Raw genomic sequence first — 25,046 nt, 5'->3', positions numbered from 1 at the left:
GGAACATGCTTTGGTTAACTATTTATTATCCATGAAAATGTTTTGATCATGATTCAATATAATTTGTGATATCCAATGCAATACTCTTTTGTAAGTTTTTAAACTTTTCGGTAAAAATGTATTAAAATAAAAAAAACCTATCTGGTAGGTAATACAACCCAGTGGAGTCTACCCTTAACTCAAATGACAGCTTGGATGAACTTGGCCTGTAAGACTAATACCTTCTATGTGGAATAAACTGCATATTGCGTCAGGTGTTACCTAAATGACAGAACAGTCAAGGTCCACCACCATTTCGCCCCAAACTAATCTCATTTTTAAATCTCATTATCATAACAATATTCTCTGTTCCTGATCTAACTTCAGTTTTTTTTCAGATCCTGAGCAAATACTGAGGATATGAACTAGTTTATTATTACTCCGGCAATAACTCTAGAATTAAATTGAATTTCTTTTTTACTGGAATTGTGGGTTTTCTGGGTCAAAAACTATAAAACTTATTCCTGGTTTATCACAGCTGCATACATTTAAAGATATGATTCCTGCCACTTCTCTGCCTCCAAATCATATAAATTTACAACCTTTTATATGATTGTTTCTCTTGCTACATATTGCTAAGGCCGCATTTCTCACTTGGGTCATAAAATGTTGAAAGGTATAGTAGCGATATGCAGTGTGGATTTCCTTGCACCTTCTTGTTGATAGATGCTAGCAAAGAAGAGGTGAAGTAATTTCCTGCAGCTGTTAATCAAGCTAATGCGGCCATGTCATAGCGCTATCTATAGGCTTTTCCCTACCAGCCACAATCTCACTGGCTGAGCTGGCTGCTATGAAACCTCTTACGTACGTATTGTGACTTCAGCCTCATCATAAGTCACTGGGAAGGGTATATTTCATGTTGGCTCACTTTATCCGGCTTATGTGCAATACATCATTTTGCAATAAGGCAAAGCCAGGATTTCACTCATCCATGGGATGTCTGCAGAATCAACGTTTGTTGTATTTATTACCTTTGGGTCTTTAAATCTAAAACAATATGTTGCTTAATGTATGTGAACATTTTCAGCTAGCCATTTAGGGGCAAAGATTCAGCACTTGCCCATGCAGCTTGTTAGCCACAAGCCCAGAAATGACCCACTGGCCAGAGACTCCGGCCCTTATTTCATAAATCATATGTGTATATGCCATCATATTATTGCATGCACAGTGTGGCAATGGTTTTTTCACACATTTATTTATGTATTTCAGGTACTTATATAGCACCGTCAATTTACGCAGTGCTTTACATATATATTGTACATTCACATCAGTCCCTAACCCTCAAGGGGTGTACAATCTAAGGACCCTAACTTACATTCATACACATACTAGGGCCAATTTATAAAGGATCCAATTCACCTACCAGCATGTCTTTTGAGTGTGGGAGGAAACCGGAGTACCCACGCAGATACAGGGAGAACATGCAAACTCCAGGCAGGTGGTGCCGCGGTTGGGATTCGAACCAACGACCCTTGTACTGTCAGGCGGAAGTGCTACATAAATTCCTTCTTTAAAAAAATGAATAGTATGTTGCCTAGCATGTGTTAAATAAAAAAAAACACTTTCCCTGTAATTTTTTTATCTTTTCTCCTACATTGACTCACTGCTCTGCATTCCAGTGTCGGTACTATTACAGGTTGAATGTATTGCTCATGTAGGAAATATTTTCCTAGTTCCTAGAGAGGTCTCCCTGCTTTTGTGCATTTCTTTTTAGTAAATCAGGCCCAACGCACCATTTCTACAAAGTCATGCGTGCTTATCAATTAAGGCAACACAAAAACTATAATGTTATGTAAAGTGGATGGGAACCTATTATCAGTCATCTTTAAACTGATTTAAGAACAGTACAATAAAATTTGACAGATAGTTTTGGGTTTTGATGTAACAATCTGACATTTAGGGCCCTAAGAATTCCAAAGCTCTATAATTGCAAGGTGGACAGATAACCACAATGCTCCCATATCAGGTAGGCATGCTTCAGCCATGCTGTACAGGGGCTACAAGAGGCTGATACCAGGTCACATTCAGGTACTTACATTGTTATACTTTGAAAAGTGCATTTAATGATGTATTAGGGTCCATACACACTGGGCTTACAAAAACACAGTTCTTTTGGCATACAAATTGCTGGTATAGAGCATTTTTGTACAGGCGTTTAGTATTTTTTTCTGCCAGAAAACTGCTCTCAAACCAGAAGGGTCTTTTTTGCTGCCTCTACACGCTGAACTAAAAATATGCCTTTAAACTTCCTAATGAGCTTGGACACATAGGATAACATTGAGCAGCTTCTACTAGGAAAACACAGAATTCCTGTAGAAGCAGGCCCCATTCACATCAGGCAGATTTGTGTGTTTTTGAGTGTTTTTATTTTCATAGAAATTAATGGAAACGTGCGATTTGCAAATTTTTGCACTTTTTTCTGCTCAAATTAAAAAATGTAAAAAGAAAAATAATAATATTATGGAAATAAATACATGTAAAATAAATACACAAATAGATAAAAAATATTCATAAATAAACCATAAATTAATAAAATAAATTAATATTATGTATTTGTAAATAAATAATAATTAACCCTTAACTTTAACCCCCTAACCCTAAATATATATATGAATTATTATTAGAATTATATATGAATTATTATACAGAATTTATATAGCGCCAACAGTTTGTTCAACGATTTACAATATAAAGGGAGACAATACAGCAATGATACAGATCAATACAAGAGGGCCCTGCTCCTTGGAGCTTACACTCTAAGAGGGAGGGGCTAGTGGTACAAAAGGTAATAACTCTGAGGGACGAACTGATGGGAGAAATAGGAGATTTGGTTATTAACTGAAGGTGGGATAGGCTTCCCTGAAGAGATAGGTTTTCAGAGATCACCTAAAAGTGAGCAGAGTAGGCAATAGTCAGATAGATTGGGGTAGAGAGCTCCAGAGGATGGGGGAGGCTCTGGAGAAGTCCTGGAGACAGGCATGGGAGGAGACAAGAGACCTAGCAGGAGGTCGTGGGAGGAGTGGAGAGGACGATTTGGGTGATATTTGGAGACAAAATTGGTGATGTAATTCGGGGCAGAGTTATAAATGGCTTTATATGTTTTATATGTTATTGTTAATGTTTTGAATTTTATCTGTTGGGCAATGAGAAGCCAGTGGAGGGATTGGCAGAGAGGGGTGGCAGATATGGAACAGTTGATGGTGAATGAGTCTGGCAGCAGCATTCATGATAGACTAAATAGGTAGGTCAGTGAGGAGGGAGTTACAATAGTCAAGGCGAGAGATAACAAGGAAGTGGATAAGTTGCTTAGTGGTTTCGGTGGTTAAGAATTGGTGTATCTTGGAGATGTTGTGGAGGTGAAGTCTACAAGATTTGGACAGTGATTGGATTTGGGGCTGAATGGACAGATGGGACTCTAGGATGGGAGTCTAGGATTACACCTAGTACCCTGGCATGAGGGGAGGGAATGATGGTTGTAATATTGATCTTGATCAGGGTCAGGAAGTCAGGGTCTGGGGCATGGGCTGGAGGGAATACTAAGAGCTCAGTTTTGGAAAGATTGAGTTTGAGGAAGTGGAGTGACATCCATACCGATATGTCACTTAGTAGGTTAGTAATGCGAGAGGAGACTGAAGGGGTGAGGTGAGGAGTGGAAAGTAGATTTGTGTGTCATCAGCAAAGAGATGGTACTTAAAGCCATGGGAGTTTTTCAAGTGACCAAGAGAGGAGGTGTAGATGGCGAAGAGAAGGGGTCCAAGGACAGAACCTTAAGGGACCCCTACAGAAAGAGGAAGTGGAGAGGAGGAGACAGAGTTATAGGTAACACTGAAGGAGCGCTGCGATAGGTAGAAGGAAAGCCAGGAGAGAGCAGAGTTTCAGAGGCAAAGAAAGTGGAGTTTTTTGAGGAGGAGGGGATGATCAACAGTATCAAAAGCCGCTGAGAGTTCAAGTAGGAAAAGTATGGAGTAGTGGCCATTGGTTTTAGCAGTTAGTAAATCGTTAGTGAGTTTTAGTAATAGTAAATAATAGTAATAATAATAATAATAATAATTTATTTATTTTGTTATACACCTAATGGGTGTTTATTTTTTATTATTATTATTTTATTTAAACATTTTAAGGGTTAGGGGGTTAAGGTTAGGGGTTATTTGTTTATTTATTATATATTATTAATTTAATGTATTTATTTATGAATATTTTTAAACCCTAACCCCAGCACCTAACCCCAACACCTGATCCTAACCTTAACTGTAATCTAACCCCTTACTCTAACAAAAAAAAGATAATAAATGAATAATAATAAAAAAAGAACTACAACCTGATGGAAAAGCTTAAAAAGCTGAAAAACCTAGCAACAAATGATGAAACAGATGATATTTTTCTCCACTGTCTCATAAAAAATGCCAAAGCATAATAATGTATGAAAAACGCTGTATGAAAACATGCAAACACTACGATCAAGTGTGAATCCAGCCACAGTGTTTTCTTAAGCCCAGTGTGCACTGAGTATTAATGATCACAGAGCTGTATTTATTTTATGTATTTTATATCTGCCTGGAGTTCAGCTTTATCCTAACTCAGAAAATAATCCTTCAACAATTACCATAATTCTAACCCCCTTAATGTTTCTGCGAGTGTACTGTTGGGCCAATAATTACCTACCTTCTAGTGCTGAGTAGGGATGAGGTTTAGTCTGAACCAAGCCCAGGAGTTAGCTGTTGCTTCCACCAAATCAGATCCCAATCAGCCGCAGCCAAGGCATTCTCCACCTCACAGCCAAATGCAACAAAGGGGCGGGGACATTATTAATTTATTATTTATTTCAGGTACTTATATATTGCCATCAATTTACACAGCGCTTTACGTATATATTATACATTCACATCTGTCCCTAACCCTCAAGGGGTGTACAATCTAAGGTCCCTAACTCACATTCATACATACACATTCTAGGAACAATTTAGACAGGAGCCAATTAACTTACCAGCATGTCTTTGAAGTGTGGGAGGAAACCGGAGTACGCAAAGGAAACCCACGCAGGCACAGGGAGAACATGGAAACTCCAGGCAGGTGGTGTGGATACGAACCGGCAACCCTAGTACTGCCAGGCAGAAGTGCTAACCATTTAGCCACTTGTGCTGCCCACATCAATGACCTAATATTCCCACCAGACCATATTTGGTCCATTACATTATCCAAATATGGCTATGTGGCCATATTAGATAAATTATATAATGAGCATCCCTGTCCCTTTGTTCTGTGCGCCTGGGGAGCAGAGAATGCACGGTCGCAGCTGACTGGATTCTGATTTCGTAGGAGTGAAATCTTTCTTCCAGGTTTGATCCGAACCTAATTTTGGAGCAAACCTGTGCTCATTCCTAGTGCTGACTTATAACAATCTTGTCTGCTGATAGAAGTGATTTGTTGGGATGCCTATAAGTCTGTATCAAGTATTCAAGGCTGAACTTTAGGCAGATACAAAAAACAACTAAATTGAATGCATGCATGCGTAAATGAAAAATAATACTTGTGCTGACAAGGAACAAGCCAACAGGAGAGTGAGCAGAGGGATGATTTCATCAGAGTGCTGCTGCTACTTCACTGTCCAACCACAGGCTGGGACCAGGGAGGTGACCATGCTGTACTCCTTAACTGCAGCAGAGAAAAGTCAGGCCATCAATCAAGCTTTACTGTCTGGAAGGGAGGTGTAAATCTCAGGTCTGCATGCACATGACTACACGTTATTTGAAGGTAAATATTTGTGTCAGGACCGGGATCTGAAGCCATGACCTCTGCTGCATCTGTTAGTAGCTCTTCTTGCTGAGCAACTTGGGATACTGGACAGAACTCTGACCTCTTAGGACAATCTTGCCTTGTCTCCTGTTTGTAGTAATCCTTGAATGTTTGCTCTTCCCATGAACTCTTGATTTAAATCATGTCTCTGCACTTCCGTTTTTGCCAAAGTATTGTGCTCTCTCCATCTGATATCTTACCCCTTTGTGTATCTGCATTTGTTTTTATCTCCACTACCGCTTGTTACTGACCTTCGGCTTGTTAACTGAGTATGCTTCTGCTTGATCCCTACCTGCTATATCTGCTACTGGAATCTGGCTTGATCATCTCCTGGTGGGGCGATCCTGAAGACCGCGCCCTGATATTAAACCTATCTCCACCATCAGGAGCTCTTGTGAATACCGGTTAGTGCTTAGACCTTACACCTCGGATGAGCCTGTTTCATCCACCAGGGTGACCTGCTTATATACCTATACTGCTGGTTGGTGGGAGCCTCTCTACTGCTATAGCTACTGGTCTCCAAGCCTGATCCCTGACCATACCAGTTTGACAGCTTCCATGAATGTATTTCATCAGTGTAGCAGTTTTCTTGCCTTAAATGCACCCTGACATGATATTACAGTATAAGGGACCTTTCTCACCAGCTGTGTCTGTCCTGATCAGCAGCAGATCCGTGAACAGATCCCCTGCTAAATCAGAGATACATGGAAGTCATTTTTGTGACATCCATATCCATTTTAGTTTTTTGCTCATGGAGCTTAATGGACCCATGTTAGGTCTATGGGCAGGCAAATGTAAACAGATGTTCACCCTTCTACATCTCTTAACTTCCTATGCATCATGTTTAGGTCCAAAAAAACATGGAAAAGGATGCAGACCTGTTTCATTTTTTTTTCAGACCTAGGCAGATGGGTTATCGGATGTAAATTTATGCACGTCTGTTTATATCCGCCTGCCCATAGACTAATAAAGAAAGTAACACGGCTCCAGGTGGGTCTGCACAACAGGATCTCACACACCTCTTGCTTGGGTGCAAAGCCCAGTTCATCATTCTGAACAGTATGAATAAGGAAAAATCTGGACAGTAGCAATGCATGCAATGTGTTTTGTGCTGCTCTATCGCTTGATCATTACCCTGTGACCCCATGGAGTCATTATTATTATTATACAGGATTTATATAGCGCCAACAGTTTGCTCAGCGCTTTACAATATAACGGAGACAATACAGCAACAATACAGTTCAATACAAGAGGGATTTGAGGGCCCTGCTCCTTGGAGCTTACAATCTAGGAGGGAGGGGCTAGTGGTACAAAAGATAGTAAATGTGGGGGATGGACTGGTTGGAAGAGTAGAAGATTCCAGTATTAGCTGAGGGCAGGATATGCTTCCCTGAAGAGATAGTTTTTCGGAGATCGCCTTAAAGTGAGCAGAGTAGGTGATAGTCTGATAAATTGGGGTAGAGAGTTCCAGAGGATAGGGGAAGGTCTGGAGAAGTCCTGGAGAGGAGCATGGGAGGAGGAGACAAGGGAGCTAGAGATTAGGAGGTCTTGCTAGGAGCGGAGAGTACATTTTGGGTGATATTTAGAGACAAGATCAGTGATGTAATTTGGGGCAGAGTTATAAATGGCTTTATACATTATTGTTAGTGCTTTGAATTTTATCCGTTGGGCAATGGGAAGTAAGTGGAGGGATTGACAGAGAGGGGTGGCTGGTACAGAACGGTTAGTGAGGTGGATGAGTCTGGCAGCAGCATTCATGATAGACTGAAGAGGGGATAGCCTGTGATGAGGTAGGCCAATGAGGAGGGAGTTACAATAGTCAAGGCGAGATATAACAAGGGAGTGGATAAGTTGCTTAGTGGTTTCCAAGGTTAGGAACGGGCGTATCTTGGAGATGTTGTAGAGGTGAAGTCTACAAGATTTGGACAGTGATTGGATTTGGGGCTGAAAGGACAGATGGGAGTGTAGGATTACACCTAGTACCCTGGTATGAGGGGAGGGACTGATGATTGTGTTATTGATCTTGTTGGAGAAGTCAGGGGAGGGGACATGGGCTGGAGGGAATACTAAGAGCTCAGTTTTGGAAAGATTGAGTTTGAGGAAGTGGAGTGACATCCATACCGATATGTCACTTAGTAGGTTAGTAATGCGAGTGGAGACTGAAGGGGTGAGGTGAGGGTTAGAAAGATAGATTTGTATGCCATCAGCAAAGAGATGGTACTTAAAGCCATGGGAGTTTATCAACTGACCAAGGGAGGAGGTGTAGATGGAGAAGAGAAGGGGTCCAAGGACAGAACCTTGAGGGACCCCTACAGAAAGAGGGAGTAAAGAGGAGGAGGCAGCGTTATAGGTAACACTGAAGGAGCGCTGCGATAGGTAGGAGGAGAGCCAGAAGAGAGCAGAGTCTCTGCGGCCAAGAGAGTGGAGTTTTTTGAGGAGGAGGGAATGGTCAACCGTATCAAAAGCCGCAGAGAGGTAAAGTAGTAAGAGTACGGAGTAGTGGCCATTGGTTTTAGCAGTTAGTAGATCATTAGTGAGTTTTAGTAGGGCAGTTTCAGTGGAGTGTAGTGAGCGAAAGCCAGACTGTCAAGAAGGTTGTTGTTGGTAAGGTGGGAGCTCAGGCAATTGTAGACTAAGCGTTCTAGAAGTTTAGAGGTAAATGGCAGCAGGGAGATGGGTCTTAAGTTGTTCAGGTTGGTGGGATCCAGGGAGGGCTCTTTAAGTATGGGAGTGATGTGCGCATGCTTTAGAGGGGAGGGGAAGGCACCAGTAGAGAGGGAAAGATTGAAGATGTGAGGGAGCATAGGATGGAAGAAGAGGGTGACCATAGTAGTTGTGAGGGGACAAGATCCAGGGGGCAGGTAGTGAGACGGGCTTCTGAAAAAACCTTAGTGACCTCTTCGGTAGTAGCAAGGTCAAAAGAGGAAAGTGTTGAGGGAGGTTTAGTATAAGGTATGCTAAGTGGGATGGATGCCTGTGCAGTGGCAATGCCCCTACGAATTGTGTCAATCTTGTTTTTGAAATGATTTGTAATCTCGTGAGCAGTGAGTGAGGTACTGGGTGGAGGTGGAGAAAGTAGAGAGTTAAAAGTAGAGAAGAGACGACGAGGACTGGATGACAAGGTATTAAGAAGAGTGACAAAGTAGGCTTGTTGAGATTTGGTTTTACGCCATAATCGCTCCAGCGCACGACTATGTCATTTAAGATTTCTGGTGTCGTCAGTCTGCCAAGGTTGTAACGGTCGGGGCCTGATGCTTCGTGTTGTTAGAGGAGCAAGTGAGTCTAATGTGGATGAAAGTGAACTGTTGTAGACAGCAGTGGCCAGGTTAGGGCAGGACAGGGGAGAGATTCTGTCATAGAGTTGGTCAGTTGCAGAGTTGAAAGGAGCAGGGTTCAAGTTTGAAGGTTTCTGCGGGTAATTGTTTGCTGCTTGGAGGGATAGGTGTTTGAAGACGAGGAGACTGTGAAGGTGATGAGATTGTGATCAGAGAGAGGAAAGGAGGTGTTTGTGAGGTTGTAGGGAGTGCAACGATGGGAGAAAACAAGGTCTAATGTATTCCCATCAGGGTGAGTGGAGGACTGTATACATTGTGCTAATGCAAAAGATGAGGTTAGGTTGAAGAGTTGGGATGTAGCCGGGTTGTTGGCATTAATGGGGATGTTAAAATCTCTGAGAATGATAGTGGGTAGTTCAGAGGAGAGAAAGTAGGGTAGCCAGGCGGAGAAATCATCAAGAAAGCGGGACGCCGGTCCAGGAGGCCAATAGATCACTGCAATCCTCAGAGAAATGGAAGAAAACAGCCGAATGCAGTGAGTCTCGAAAGAAAAGAAGCATAGAGAGGGAGGGTTAGGGAGGACTTGAAAAGTACTCAGTGGGGATAGAAGCAAACCAACCCCACCACCTTTCCGACCACTGGGTCTGGGTGAGTGGGTCCAGAGAAGGCCACCATAGGAAAGTGATGCGGGAGAAGCAGAATCTGCTGCTTGGAGCCAGGTTTCTGTAATTGCTAGTAGGTTAAGGGAGCGGGAGACAAAAAGGTCATGGGCAGAGGTGAGCTTATTACAGACAGAGCGGGCATTCCAGAGCACACATGAAAAAGGGAGGGTGGTTTTTGGGAGCACGGGGACTGATATTAAATTGAGGGGATTGCGGCTATTCCCGGAAGAAAGAGGATGCCTGGTGTGGGGGTGAGATAGTGGAGGACCAGGGTTTGGGGAGAAGAAGAAGGGTGAGGAAATAACATGGGAGCGGGATGTACACGAGTGCACATGCCTTCCAGTCCTCGTGTTTGGGTCAGCAGGAGAGTGAAGTATCAGCAGGAGGTGATGAGAGCAGTAGTAGGGAGATAGTAGCAGTGAGGGTGAGATGTACAAGCTTCGGGGTGGAGCAGAGGTATAAAGAAGTGAGATTTTGGGAACGCAGGAAAGTAATATGAAAAGGAAGAGTAGAGGGGACATTGTTGTTGTATCTTCCTGCTGTATGAGTTATCCTGCTTTAGTTCAACTGCTGTGTTTAACTGCTTCTTAGCACTCCATCAACGCAGCACTCACGCAAAAGCAGCACCCCATCAGTGACTGTGCCTCCCGTCAGTGATCTCCCCCCATGAGCTGTTCTAAATTTATAGGGAGATGGTCAAATGAGCACTCATCTCTGCCCCAATTAGAAACTGATAAGGATCACATTAATAGGGGGGGATGTTTCTCAAACAGACCAGACTACAGTCATAAAACGAATGCAACTAGAGGTGAGAGCTAGTCAACATATACAAAAATATATACACTATTTGTTCTGAAATTGAGAGGAGTCAATGCGTTGTTCTAGTTAAGAGTGGAGATAGGAGCATTTACCCAGTGAAAGCAGCAGGAGTCAATGCGTTGTTCTAGTTAAGAGTGGAGATAGGAGCATTTAACCAGTGAAAGCAGCAGGAGTCAATACGTTGTACTAGTTAAGAGTGAAGATAGGAGATAGGAGCATTTACCCAGTGAAAGCAGCAGGAGTCAATGCGTTGTTCTAGTTAAGAGTGGAGATAGGAGATAGGAGCATTTACCTGTGAAAAGCAGAGAAGGCATGATTAGATTGCTGTGTTTAACTGCTTCTTAGCACTCCATCAACGCAGCACTCACGCAAAAGCAGCACCCCCATCAGTGACTGTGCCCCCCATCAGTGAAGTCATGATTAACAGCTAGAGCAGTGCAAAATGCGTTGACTTTCTTTTGCTTCCCTAAGGAGTTTGGTTTCTGTTTTATATGCATTAATAAAGATGGTCCTATTTCAGAGTGCAGCCATCTGGATTTTGCCTTATCCATGCCCATAGACTAACATGGAGATAACATGGAGCTGAAAAATTGACAGGTGGGTTGGAACACCCATGTGAGGGCCTAACAGTTTGGCAGGTAGATTCCCTGATGGAGTATTTAACATATACTGTATGAGAAGCCTCGGCTGACTCAGCCCACCAGGTTCACCTATAACTAAATTATTATTACTTTTTTGTGGAGTGGCCTTTTTATTTTTTTTGTGTTTAATACAGCTGCAAGCTGAAATCTACAATTGGACTCAGAAACCCAGCTGATATGGCCATCCTAGCTAAAGAGGTCTACATATTCAGGGCAGGCGACAAGTCAAATTGCTGACTTTGTGCGTGTCGCCATAATTAGTATAATAGAGCTCTGGGCGATCAGACGACGGTGTTATAATACAGAAGAGAAAATCATAGAGTTTAATACTCATCACAATGTAAAATAATGGCGATGGCATTGAGGGACAGGGCGAAGGAGATCATTATAGTGTTAAACTATGAAAAAACAGCAAGCACACCTTGTTGAGCTGGAGAACGCCAATTCACACAACATCGTTTATGCTGATTTTGATAAGGCTGCGGCAACGCGCTTTAGGAGTAAACGTTTTACATTAGAGCCGAAGCCAGCAGGGTGTTGATAGCAGAGGAAGGATTGAAGTAGGCTCCTTTCTTTTCATTCTTCTGCATCATGTTACCCACCTGCAGCTACAAAACCTCTAGCCTCTCACTACCAGCCACTTGCATTACCAAAGGCAGTAATTGGACAGCTATGTGATCGATAGTGTCTGAACAGCTTGGCCCGTTCACAGGCTGCATTGTGTCTGATTCAGCTAAATCCCCAGTAATCAATATACTATTTCTTTCTTCCTTTTTTTTTATTTTAGCTTGAATTCTTAACAACATGATTGCAGGCATAATCATGAAACGTCAAAATATTTCCTGGTTGTTACGACCTTATGTAAGTTATGTGTGATTGCATCTGCGATAAAAGTATTATTTTATTGGTGTGCCATTAAAGCGCATAGGACATTGTGAACACATTCAAATAATAATTTATAGTGCGTTTTAAGCATTATTTCACAGTTAAGTAGCATGTTTTTTAAAAACATTTTTGATACTTTTGATAAATAAAGTTAAAGACCAATGTAAGTATGCGTATCTCATAATGGAGGGATTTCTGCGGTTCTGCCAATCACTGTAGTAGTTGGCATTACTGCAGTGGCTGCCATGATAACCCAAACTACACCTAAAAATTTTCCCTCCCCCCTCCCGACACCTATGCTGACTAACCTGTGTAAGAAAGATGTATCTATTTACCTATTTTCAGGTTGTTCTGGTCCGGTCGCATGAACCGACTCCCCTTGTGTCAGCCAGCGCTGGCTGCAAGAGAGAGAAGGGAGCACCAACAATAGATGGGCCATTGAAGCCTATGGGTGAAGTCCCAGTTGCTGGCTGACTCAGAGGATGTGACCAGACAAGAGCGGCTGAGAACATCTTTTTTACACAGGTTAGCCAGCATCGGTGTTAGGAGGTGGGAGGGATCATTATTAAGAATAATTAGGGTTATCCTGTAATTCTACTATAAAGTGTTACTAAACCCACAACAGTAAAACCAGTCTGTATATTCAATAAAGCATGCTTGTTATACTCACTTTGGAACTTAAGGGGCTAATCCTCTGCATTGTGTAAAAAGGCTGTTTGATCCTGTCTTGTCCTTCTTCTACTGTCCCCAATCCATCTGCTGATAGTACAGAGCCCTAGGAATTAATCTGCACATGCTCAGTTTGGTGTGTATTTCTAGAGAATTTTTTTTTTCTTTGAGGGTGCATGTGATCGGCATAGGGCCAATCAGTGCTGTCCAGACAGAGGGTCAGGGGTTATGCAGCCTCATAGGACAATCAGAGCAAAATTAAGACTCCTCCTACAAGATTAACCTGCGCTCAGCTGAACACTGATAGAAGTCACAAGACTAGCTGCTGATGAGAAAGGGTATTTAGCAGTTTATATTTACTAAAATGATTGCATTTCCATGTTCTGTGTACTGTAGGAGACTGGATATAGTGACTGCAGGGTCCTGGGTTTAGTAACACTTTAAGGATCCTGTGTCAGACAGCTATACCTCTGCACCCTAACCAAAAGGGTTGGTTGCTTGGCAATCAATGCAAGGCATACTTTGATTGGTGAAGTAGAGATTGTGATGCCACCATCCCTCCTCTTCACCTCATCCAATCAGAGAACGTTTTTTGTCATAGACAAAACACAGAGCAGAACCCTTAGGACCCAGAAGATTGCGGTGATCACTGTAGTGCTAACTACTACAGAGATGGTCAGCTTGCACAGCAATCCCTTAGATATGAGATATGTATACCGACCTTGGGCTACGCTGGATCAATATAATATACATTTCAGATCATACTTGGAGATTAGCTTTAAAGCTGGTCATATAGCAGTATAGTTTAATTCAAACATTTGTTTGGAAATTTAGAAAATCATTAGTCAGACCATTTGATAGTACCATTATGGATATATTTGCATGAAACCCCTGAATTCCATTGCCATGTGAATGTCCTGAATTCTGCATTCAATTTCTGGATGTGCATTACAATAAGTCAAAATTTTCACAAAATAAAACCACATTCACTCAAGAAACATTTTCCATCTTACTTCGATTTTCCTCATCACTACGGTCAAAGACAATGGATCGTTTGATCCCATTACCTATTAGAAAATCTAATCAACGTGCTGAAAGCACATTGGGGTAGATTTACTAAAGGCAAATAGACTGTGCAGTTGCACACATTTTCCCCAGAGCTTAGTAAATGTGAATCAACAAACAGGGGCGGACTGACAACTCATGGGGCCCTCGGGCAATAGGGGATCATGGGGCCCCTGTGTCCTTCCCAAACTCAAAAAAGCCTATGAAAAAGGTACCAGGGGCATCTCATGGGGCCCCCTACTGACCCCGGGCCCTCGGGCAGTGCCCGGGATTCCAAATGGTCAGTCCGCCCCTGTCATCAAATCATGTACAAGCAAAAATGCTTTTTTGTTTAAATTTTCCCCGCACCTGATTGGTACTCTTTCTAAAGTGAAGCTTCACCACATTACATTTACTAAGAAACATGAGTTCAACTGCACTAGCAAAGTGCACAGTCTATTTGCCTTTAGTAAATCAATCCTAATTTTTTCAAAACAAAATTCTACTTGTATATTCCCGGCCTAAGTCAAAAGCCCCCCGCCCCCCTCCCACATTGCCCCTTCAATACAGATCTTGGTCTCCTATCCCAGCAGGTCCGTACTTAATGCTCCTGTGAAGTCTGCAGCCCAACCAGTAAAAATCTAGTGCTTGGCTGCCCATGCCTGCACACTAACATCCCACGGACTTGAATAGGACACTGCTCCTGCTGCACAGGTGCATTCAGTCCAAGTCTGTTCGGCAGTAACGTGCAGGCAGCATATTCTCTTTATAACTTTAAAACATTATAATATTTTTGCATTCCTGGCATCTCACATACTGATGTTTCTACTCCTCCGAGAAAATTGAGACTATAAAGAAAATTGAAACTGAGATCTTAAATAAAAGCAATAATCCATAAAAAAAAATTGATTATCTTTTCTTATTCTTTATCATCATGATGTCATTAACAGAATGTGCCTGGACAAAGATTCACATGGCAGGTTCACTAGGTATTATTTTAGTAATAACTAAAGATTTTAAAATGTTAAATAATAAAAATATATTTAAAACAACTTTTGAAATAGCAATAATATTACATTTATGAAATTTGGAAAAGAAGTTCAGGATTAATAAAAAAAAATTATACTCACATATGTGGATAGAGCATTGGTCTGACTTCATCTGTCCCCTTCTGCCTCTCAAAGACTGAGAACCAAGTGTTCAAAGACCACTGATCACTCAGTTCTCAGTCTTCAGAAAGCCAATGACTGTAAGTCATCGACTCTCTGCTCAGCCCCACCAGTGGTCACTGGAGCACCAGGCTGGGTGGCGTTAGTGACTGGCTCAGGCTCTTAACTGCTCACTGAGAGGCTAGCCAGCTTCTGGTCCATGCATCTGGATGGATCCCACCATTAATGTTGGTATCTCTGCAGTTTGAACTGGCTGAATAAGGGTCATAGAAGTGTGGAACAAAGTGTACTCCTGTGACCAAAAGATCTTTAGCAATTGATTTTAGATCTACTTTAAACAATATCTGGTGATTCTGCCATAAAGGTCGTTGTTCAGACACTTTTTATGGATTATATTATGGATTGACAATCATTTCGGAGTTGTACACATGTGCTTTTACCTTATCATCTCCGCCCCTGATGGAGAAAACAGCATTTGTGATGATACACATTGTTCAGGCATGATCTACCACAGTCGCAACCAAAGCTGGCTATACACAGCTTGATTTTCTCGCATTCAGCCCTAAGCCTGAAAGGAAGAATATCCACTGCTGGCTATTGTGTTAAGGCAGCCATGGCCAATACAATTGTACTGCTGAACAATGATTGCATCTGATAGGATGTAGTCATTGTTTGACCAGTAATACACAACCCAATATTATCACCTACCCTGCTTTGTCAGCCTAGGTGGTGCTTGCAGAGCCTCCAGCGGCTTGGATGTTTGCCAGTTCAGCAGGAATTGACCTAAATTCAAGCCGTCTATGGCCCGCCTTAGGATCCTGGTCCAGAACAATGATGAGCAGTCACAACTGCATTTAGACAAAAACAAGCAGAATGAAAAAAGGAAAAAACAATGTTTTATGGGGAAAAAAAACGTGCCAGTTAGTTATGATAAACATTGTATCCGCAAATGAAATATCATCCCTTTAGAGCTTATATCTTCTTTAACTATGCCCAGAGTCCTCCATTAATGCTGTGTCTGTATGTCAGGTCATTACAGATAAGCAGCCAATTTATTTAGTATAAGAACATATGTGGCCTATATATTGAAACGTGTTTCTATAACTTTTTTCATTCACAAAGGTATTGTAGTAGGAAGCAGTACTCATAGCATACAGTGATTTGTAGCATACAATTCCAGTCACACATATATATACACCTTTCATGTGATTTTGTGCTCTTTTTTTTTTCCTTTCATCTGTGTTCCCGTGATGAAATAATCTATAAGAATAGGGAGATGATGAAGCTGAATAGAAGAGCTCAGTGATTGACCATTGCAGTGGCCAAAATTTTAGAGTATCAATCAACTAACTGCAGCAAGGGTTTGTGCGCAGACCAACTGTTGATTGATGAGCACTCACTGACCCTACAATGCGACGCAGCACACTGTGCATCTACCAGCAGCTGTACTGGTATTAGAAGACTTGAGAATAAAATCTATTTATCTATCTATCTATCTATCTATCTATCTAATGATTTTATTCAGTTTACAGACAAATATATATTCAATGACTATGGAGGTTATTTTTAATTTCCAATAATTTGTATTGTTTTCAATAAGAGAGTACCCAAATACTCAGTATTATAATAGGACATAAGGCAAATGAATTGCTTTGAACATAAGCAATTGCACACAAAAGGCTATGGCTATCGTATACAAGTGTTTTCAAACACAAACATCTTCCCATCCACAGATTCGAAACAGTGATGGGTAGCACTTTGGTAACTGGAACCCGGGTACTCTCTGAGACCGAATTTCCCCACCAGTTTCTCGATAGACCAATTTAAACCACCTTATGACTATATAACCAAAATCAAGAAGAAGAAAGGAAAGGGAGACGTTGCTAAGAGTAAGAGGAAAGAAAAGAGGAAGAAAAAAGAAAATAAGTGCACCCTATCCTGCCAATGGATTAACCATTGTTCCAATCTCAAAAAGAGGTTGACAAATATTTGATCCAAGTTTTGTCAAAGAAGGCCAACTTATCATTCAACAATTCTGAAAGCCATTTGTTAACTATAATCCTGGATAATTTGGCCTTCAATATCTCATAAGCGATCATGGGAGATTTCCAAGATCTAGCAATAGAAATTCTGGCAGCCACAAAAATGAATGCAATTAGTCTTCTAGTGTGTCTCGGTAAGCCCTCTGGTGAGCGTCCTAACAAAGCCTGCTGGGGAGATTTGAACAGGTTTGCTTGTGTGAGTATATCAAATTATACACTCGAATCCAAATCTTCTGCACTTTCCAGCATGACCACCTGATATGAAAGGTGGTGCCTTCTTGTCAGCAGCCCCTAAAGCACTGAGAGGAGGCTCCTGGGCAGGGGCGGACTGACTATTCGAGCACTCAGGCACTGCCCGAGGGCCTGGGGTCAGTAGGGGGCCCCATGGAATGCCCCTGGTACCTTTTATAGGCTTTTTTTGAGTGTGGGCAAGGACATACGGGCCCCATGATCCCCTATTGCCCGGGGGCCCCATGAGTTGTCAGTCCGCCCCTGCTCCTGGGTCACACTTTGCTATTCTCACTGGGGCCATATACCACATTAAAAGTACCTTATAGTTGGCCTCTATTAGAGAGGTGTTTATATAGGATTTGGAAGCACTTTGGGCAAGCTTATACCACTCCTGCACCTCCAGCTGTTCACTCAGATCCTGTTCCCACTTATCCATATAAAAGAGTTTTGTGGGGCTACTTGTCAGCATATTATAAAGCCTGGATATATGACCCTTGTATGGAGGTTATTTTTAACCACTTGCTGTCCAGAACAACTTTTCAAGTTTTCACACACGTTAAAATTAGCATTTGTTGCTAGCAAATTACTTATAACCCCCAAACATTAGTTAAATAAATAAATGATTTTAAAGAATTACTATATGAATTACTGATGTGAAGGTAATATTTGTAGAAAGAATGATTGGGATTGATTCATTAATGTAGAGAATGTTCACAAAGTAAATGTTCACTTGGCTTAGTAGAAAATGTGAAGTTGCGTTCATTTCAATTATTCAATCATAAGCAAGCAAACATTCTATTTATTTTATTTTTCTAACACATAATTGGGTATGCAAATTAAAAGGCTTCATCTTATCCACCAAGCAAAATGAACATTCACCTTGCAGTATATAAACATTTTCTACCCTAAATATATCAAACGCAGAAAATTGAATGTGTTTGTTTACCCATTCTTCAAGTTTCATTTTGAAGTCCCTAAAAATAACTAAAATATTATTTTTTGCCCTGGGTCATTTTTAGCATTATGTGTTCTTAAATCATCATGGCATTGAGCAGGAACAAACATTTTAACCAAAACCATTTTGTGAACAGACATGCACTGCATAGAGAGGTGAATTGACACTTGTTGCTTTTTAGCAGTAAAGAATGATTCACTTTATTGCCCAGCTATGTATATTACCCATTGAAGGTGACATGTCTTTCTCTATCCAGAAGAACAGCTAAACAAAAGGAATGACCAGCCTTGCTTGGCTCTGTGAAAAGAAAACAGCTCTGGGTCAAGATCCTTTTCTCCATCTGCCAGGACCCGACCTTATAATACATGGTCTGACCTTTCTTGCATTTCTTAACCTCCATCTGATCAGATTGTTTTCCAAATCCTTTCTAGGACAACTGTTCTTCTACTAGTGACAAATGCCATTCCTTCAGACCTGGATAGGGTTCAAGAACCTTTTATTGATATGTGGAAGACATTTGACCTTGTGAACTGCCAACTGCTCCTGGGATGCATAACATCTAATGAGAGTCTATGATATAGGAGAGCCTGTTGCCACTAAGGTCAACCAACATAAAGACACCTAATGAACAGGGATGGTCTACTACATCACACATTCAATAGGGGATTCAATCATATCAGATGTCACTCACCTATGTGCTGTACTGATCTCAGCCTCCCAAACCTGTGCAATTCACATTGCGCACATGATGACACCAAGTCAGGAGGAACCTTCGGGGAAAAACTGTGCATCAAACACTCAGCAGATCCTGTAATCTAACTAGCTAAAGTTATAAGTAAATTGTCACTTCTCCTTTAAAACTCACAATTGCCCCCCCCCCTATATTACTATCTTCCAATTCTCCCTGTTAGGCAGTAAGGCAAGAACCAATAAGCAAGATGGGAAGGCTGGAAGAGGTGGGTCCAAGCGTGAATTTTACAGGAAAGGTCCAGATGTACATATAACTTCAGCTGCCTTTATCTCTTTTCTACTGATTGCAATGGCATTTGATTTTCAATGGGTGAGAAATGCCCAAATCTTTTTTTTTTTTAGCTTTGTATAGAATATGGAAGCTAACACTAGCCTAGTGCCAAATATGTCAATATCAAGACATTGTTATTGTTTCCTTGACCACAAATCTGGATAGTTTGTTGAATTGTGTACTCAAACCGAGGTTGCATTGTTCAGCTCCAGACTAGCTCTTATCTAGCTCCTACTCCCAGGATCATGTCATATTGTACTATGTTATAAAGTAGTTACAGAACTGAGCAAATGATAGATGAAATTAGGCTGGAGCTATGCTATTGGGAAAGAAAGAGCACTAGGAAGAAAGTTTATGGACCCGTTGACACTTGTGTGTTGTGGCAATGTGAGTAAAAATGTACATGTTAATGTGAGTTGTCAGCGCATGGCAACACACTTGCTCTGTGTGTGGTGCACTGCGTTGCCATCCAGTACAGAACATATGTTGTGGTGCTTTGTATTTTGAAAAATGGGTTATGAATGTTTTTCATCCATTGTGGTGCATCGGGACCAATTCATAATGAATGGGCTGTCTTAACGCAAGGCATTCAAAAGACACTGATGAATGGAAGCCATATATACTGTATATAGTTTCGTATTGTGAAAAATTCGTAAACCGAAACGCAGTTTCCCATAGGAATGCACTGAAAACCAATTAATCTATTCCAGAGGTCAGAAAAAAGTAAAAAGAAGTTCAAAACTCTTTATAAAGTGCACTTTAAAGGCATAAATAATGTACAAGGACATGTTAAAAAATTTACAGAATGGCACCAAAACTCAATGCAAAACCCGCTCCATTACCTTCGCACTCGATGCCAAGAGCTACCCACAGACTCCAGCATGCACAGGGGTGGCGCTATAAACCTCCCAGGCTCAATACATCCTGCGGAAACTTGCTTCGTATTGCAAAAGAATTTTGTAAACCGAGGCATTATTTTCAATGGATTTTAAACAAAAGATTACATTAACTGAGGCATTTGTAAACCGAGGTACCACTGTTTCATATTGCATTCATATTGTCCTCATCCAGGGATTGCTCCTACTTGACGCATTTCACCACTGCTAGCTTGATCCTTGCGAACAAGCCAGTAGTGGTGAAATGAGACAAAGAGGGTCAGTGATGATATGAATGCAGTTGTATTATTCACAGCTGGGTAAAAATGTTTTTGGAAGCTTAGATATTAGTGTATGGCTTCCATTCACCAGTGTCCTTTGATGGTGAGCAGAGATGGTCTTCTTGAACCGGCACCCTTGGTGTCCCATGAGTAAGAAAGGCGCAGGTTGGGAGCAGTATAGTATGTTTGGGATGGTTTAACAATGCATTACAAGACATGCATCAATGCGTTTGTGTTAATGCAGTTAAATAGTACTCTTTGGAGTGAGCGGACCCTTAATGATAACTGTTGTTTCGTTGCTAGGCTGTGAACCACAGACATAAGATTTCTGCTTGCAGCATACATTATTCCAAACTGATTTTCTGGTACGCCTGGTTGCGTTACATGGGACAGGAGCATACAAAGAACCCACCTCCTCCTTTGAACAAGGAATGTAGGTAGTTCCTTGTCAGTAGTTAATATATATAAATAAAACTGAGAATTTTAATTTACAGAAAACTTCACAATTTTGGCAAATTGCCTTGGAGCCATTTGGAAAGGCAAATGTGGGAGGTTTGTGGTGGTCTGCAAGGGTGCAATGAGCTTGAAATGGCTCTTGAGGGTTAGTGAAGCTCTTTTCCACTGTCTTGAGTCTGTTCTTTTGCCAAATAAAAGCTGCCCCACATTGGCCCTATTACTTTATATTATTTTCTATATAAAAAAAAACACAAAGAAGAGAACACAAATAATCAAATACACAAAAAAAAAGAAAAAAACCCCACAAATATAATGAATACACTAACCAACCCTAAATACACCCCTCCCTCTAAAAAACCTTTAAATCAAGAAAAAAGTAGAAAATTGGTAATTCAAGGAAACATAAATTTAGCTGAAATCAATTGGCTCATCACTATTATGAACATCTACTCTGTTGAGTGCCGTTCCGGACACTGTTCTTCCTTTGACAGATGCCGGCTATAAGAACCCATCCTCAATGTATGTGTACAAATGGCCACATGCTGAATACATAATTCCAGTCTAGCAGTCCCCCCCATAGCCATAACCCACTGATGCATTTTGCCTGATCTATGTTAACAATTCAGCCCGAACAGTGAAAAACGCATCAGTTGGGTGTAGCTATAGGCGGGAAGCTGATCTGTTCTACAGTTGTTCTTTAGGTAATGCCCCCACCTGAGTGCAACCTGTTTGGTAAAATACTTACCTTTCATCATTCCAATCATCTGCACTGTACAGCCCTGCCTGGCACCACACAACCTTTGCAACCAAAACATCCTCACTGGGTTCTCTTCTTTTTTGTGCATGTGTACTGCAGCCCCATTCATTACTAGGAGTAAGTCATACTCTGCAGGATGATTGGAGGATGCCTTGAGTATGGCTCACCCACAGGAATAAATGGAGCCATGGTTCAAATACACAGTAAGAAGAGGACTTGGAGAGGATGTTTTTGTTGTGCAGCACCAGGCAGGTCTGCATAGTGAAGATCGCTGGAATGGGGTGGAAGGTAACTATTTTATCAGGCAGGTTGCAAAGGCAGGCAAAGCGGATTAAAGGATAATGGTGCTAAAGTTACAGTTTCCTTTAATAATGGCTAGCCTGATAAAGAACCCACCTCCTTAAGACTTCGATCACACTGAATCCGACTTTGAAATCGTGCAACTTCACTTGAAGTCGCATGATTTCAAAGTCAGATGTCAGTGCGACTTCAGGTGTGAATTAGAAGACATCTGTGCAACTTCATGCACATTTGTCTCTGCAAATCGCACCTGAATTTGCAAAATGTAGTGTATGGACTACTTTCAATATTGGTGTGACTCCAACGGAGTTGCACCTATTTGACCACTTCCATTGTGGACAAAAGGGTGCAACTTGTCATGTGAAATTATGAAATCGCATGACAAGTCGCACTGGTGTGACTGGGGACTTAAGAATGTGCAATGTTTTAACAAAGAATATGCATTATCAATAAGTATCAATTAATTATTTAGGTTATAAGCATGGGTTTAACAATGCTTTTGCTAAACATACCAGCCCTAACACCAAGGCCATTCTGGGTTCATCACTCCTATACCTACTGCATACCTATCTTTTGTCTATTCACTAAAGGGTGTGTTTTTACTTTCATATAATGGGAAAATGCAGCGCTATATAATGAAAATAGGTATATAATGTCCCCAATAACATTAGCATATAACAGTGACAGTCTATATGGTGAAGACAATATGGTGTAATGATCCAATCCAGTGGTGGTGCTCCCAGTGATAAGGTAAGAATTACGCACTCACCAGAAGCGTAATTCAAATACGCAATGTGTAAATCAACACGGATCTCCTTCACAGATATAAGTCTGGACTGGAACACAGGATAATTCTCCCTCAGGGTGGTATGGTTATGAGCCCTCAGAGATGTAGGATGATCCAGCTTTTTCTCTCATATACAAAGCAAATTTTCACATCCACAGCTCTCTCAGGTATGGCTTCTTGTATTTTTACTTTGCACGGCTATTTGCCTGCAAAACTGCATGTACATTCATTCAGTGCAAATGAAGGTGGCATTGAATGTTACTAGGCTATTATTCCTTCCAGGTGATTATTAGAATGCTATTCATTCATAAAGCATAGAGTGAATCAGGAAAATGCCACATTATGGTCACTAGATGGAGGAGATGTTCATAGGAAATAAATGTATAAAGTGGTTATAAACCTTTGAAATGAAAGCAAAACAAAACCTTGTATAGTGTGTGTTTGCCTCAGTTTGTAGTACTTAGTATGGAACCTGTCTGCTCCCTGCTTCCTATATCTGCATGACACACTTCTGACAGTTTTTCCCAACACCAGCCTAGCACACAGCAAGTGATTGACAGCTTTAGGTGGGCATGTTTCCCAATGAGGCTGTGTGTGGGTGTGGGGTCTCCTTTTCCTCCACTCAGGTGTCAGATTACACTCAACTCTCTGATCTGTGCAGTGCATGATGTCAGATGCATGCCCCCTGCAAACTGTGAAATTAGTATTAGAGGTACTTATAGAGCACCATCAGTTTACGCAGCACTTTACATATATATTGTACATTTACATCAGTCCCTAACCCTCATGGGGTGTACAATCTAAGATCCCTAGCTCACATTCATACATACACATATTAGAGCCAATTTAGACAGGAGCCAATTAACCTACCAGCATGTCTTTGGAGTGTGGGAAGAAACTGGAATACTCAGAGGAAACCCACAGCAGGCACAGGGAGAACATGCAAACTCCATGCAGGTGGTGCTGTGGTTGAGATTCAAACGGATGACCCTATTACTGCCAGGCAGAAGTGTTAGCCACTGTGCTATACTTCTACCCATGGGCGGACTGAGAACTCATGGGGCCCCCAGGCAATAGGGGATCATGGTGCCCCTGTGTCCTCGCCCACACTCAAACCACACCCAACAAATCCTATGAAAGGTACCAGGGACATTTCACGGGGCCCCCTACTGACCCTAGGCCCTCGGGCAGTGCCCGAGTTCCCCAATGATCAGTCTGCCCCTGATTCTACCAGCTAAACTGTGTATTTCAGGAGGTTGTAGAGAAGAGAGGGGTGCAGATAAACAGGTACATGAAGGAAAATGTAGGCTATTCATTCAGTGGGCTTATGTAATTATTATTATTATCATCACTGTTTATTATCACTTTACTTACTATGATTGTTAATTCCATCCAGTGGCCATAATGTGGTATTTTCCTAATGCATTGTATTCTTATGAATGAATAATATTTAACCTGGAGATAACATAGCCTAGTAATATTGGATTTCACCCCCATTGGCAAAGAGCAAATGTGAATGTAGTTTCACAGGATGAATACCTCTGCAATTTTATTTTATAATTGCACCCCTAAGTAAGTTCATGATTCAGCAATGTCATATGGATTCATTATTTAAGTCCAGCCCTGACCATCCCAAGCCAGAAGCTTTTGTTTTATTTTGAAAAATGTGGTTTGAAAAGTTCTGGTAACAGTGCTTGCTTCAGCAACACATATACTAAAATTGGAACGATACAGAGAAGATTAGCATGGCCCCTGCGCAAGGATGACACGCAAATTCGTGAAGCATTCCATATTTATTTTTAAAAAAAAAAGTTCTGGTAACAGAAGGTGGCTATACACAGTAGACAGTGGTCACATCTTATCCGTTCCCCGGTGGCATGTTGCAATATCCCATGACCGCTGCTGAGCTGGTTACATCTGCACAGAGCTGGATGTTGTATGTGAGAACAGCTGGCTGATGCTGTATAATAAACATATCGGACTTTTCTACATTCTCACTCACCAGTGCGGTAAAAACAAAGCTTTCTGTGCCAAGTGAGAATTTGTTCTTTCATACATTGTAATTCCGGACATCTTTAATTATTGTAAATATTTAACTATCGGAACCGGGGCTGACCAGGGAGATAATTCCAAGTGCTTTTTGTTTTCAAAGCTTTCTCCTTATGTGGATGGCTTTTCTGGGGATGGTGATCTAGTCATCGTGGCTTCCTGGCAGATTTCATATCAGCTTTAAAGTGTCATTGAACCCACATCATAAAAAACAATCAATAAATTCTATTTTACATGCTGTTCATATTCACTCAGTCACTATAGGATTCGTTTTCTGTATTCTGCAAAAAAAACCC

General features: G+C 41.3%; 1 non-coding gene across 1 annotated transcript; it reads left to right on the top strand.

Moving 5' to 3' along the window:
• Positions 1–24,391: 24,391 nt before the first annotated feature.
• Positions 24,392–24,498, top strand: LOC149458106 (U6 spliceosomal RNA). The gene has a single exon (XR_016313517.1). It is a non-coding gene; the product is annotated as a U6 spliceosomal RNA (small nuclear RNA).
• The last annotated feature ends 548 nt before the right edge of the window (positions 24,499–25,046 follow it).

The sequence above is a fragment of the Staurois parvus genome, unplaced genomic scaffold (genome assembly GCF_062004578.1).
Source record: "Staurois parvus isolate SC_StPar_1 unplaced genomic scaffold, SC_StPar_1.0 ptg000294l, whole genome shotgun sequence".
NCBI classification, from domain to species: domain Eukaryota; kingdom Metazoa; phylum Chordata; class Amphibia; order Anura; family Ranidae; genus Staurois; species Staurois parvus.
The sequence above is the reverse complement of the archived record's forward strand: the minus strand, read 5'-3'. Positions and strand labels throughout refer to the sequence as shown.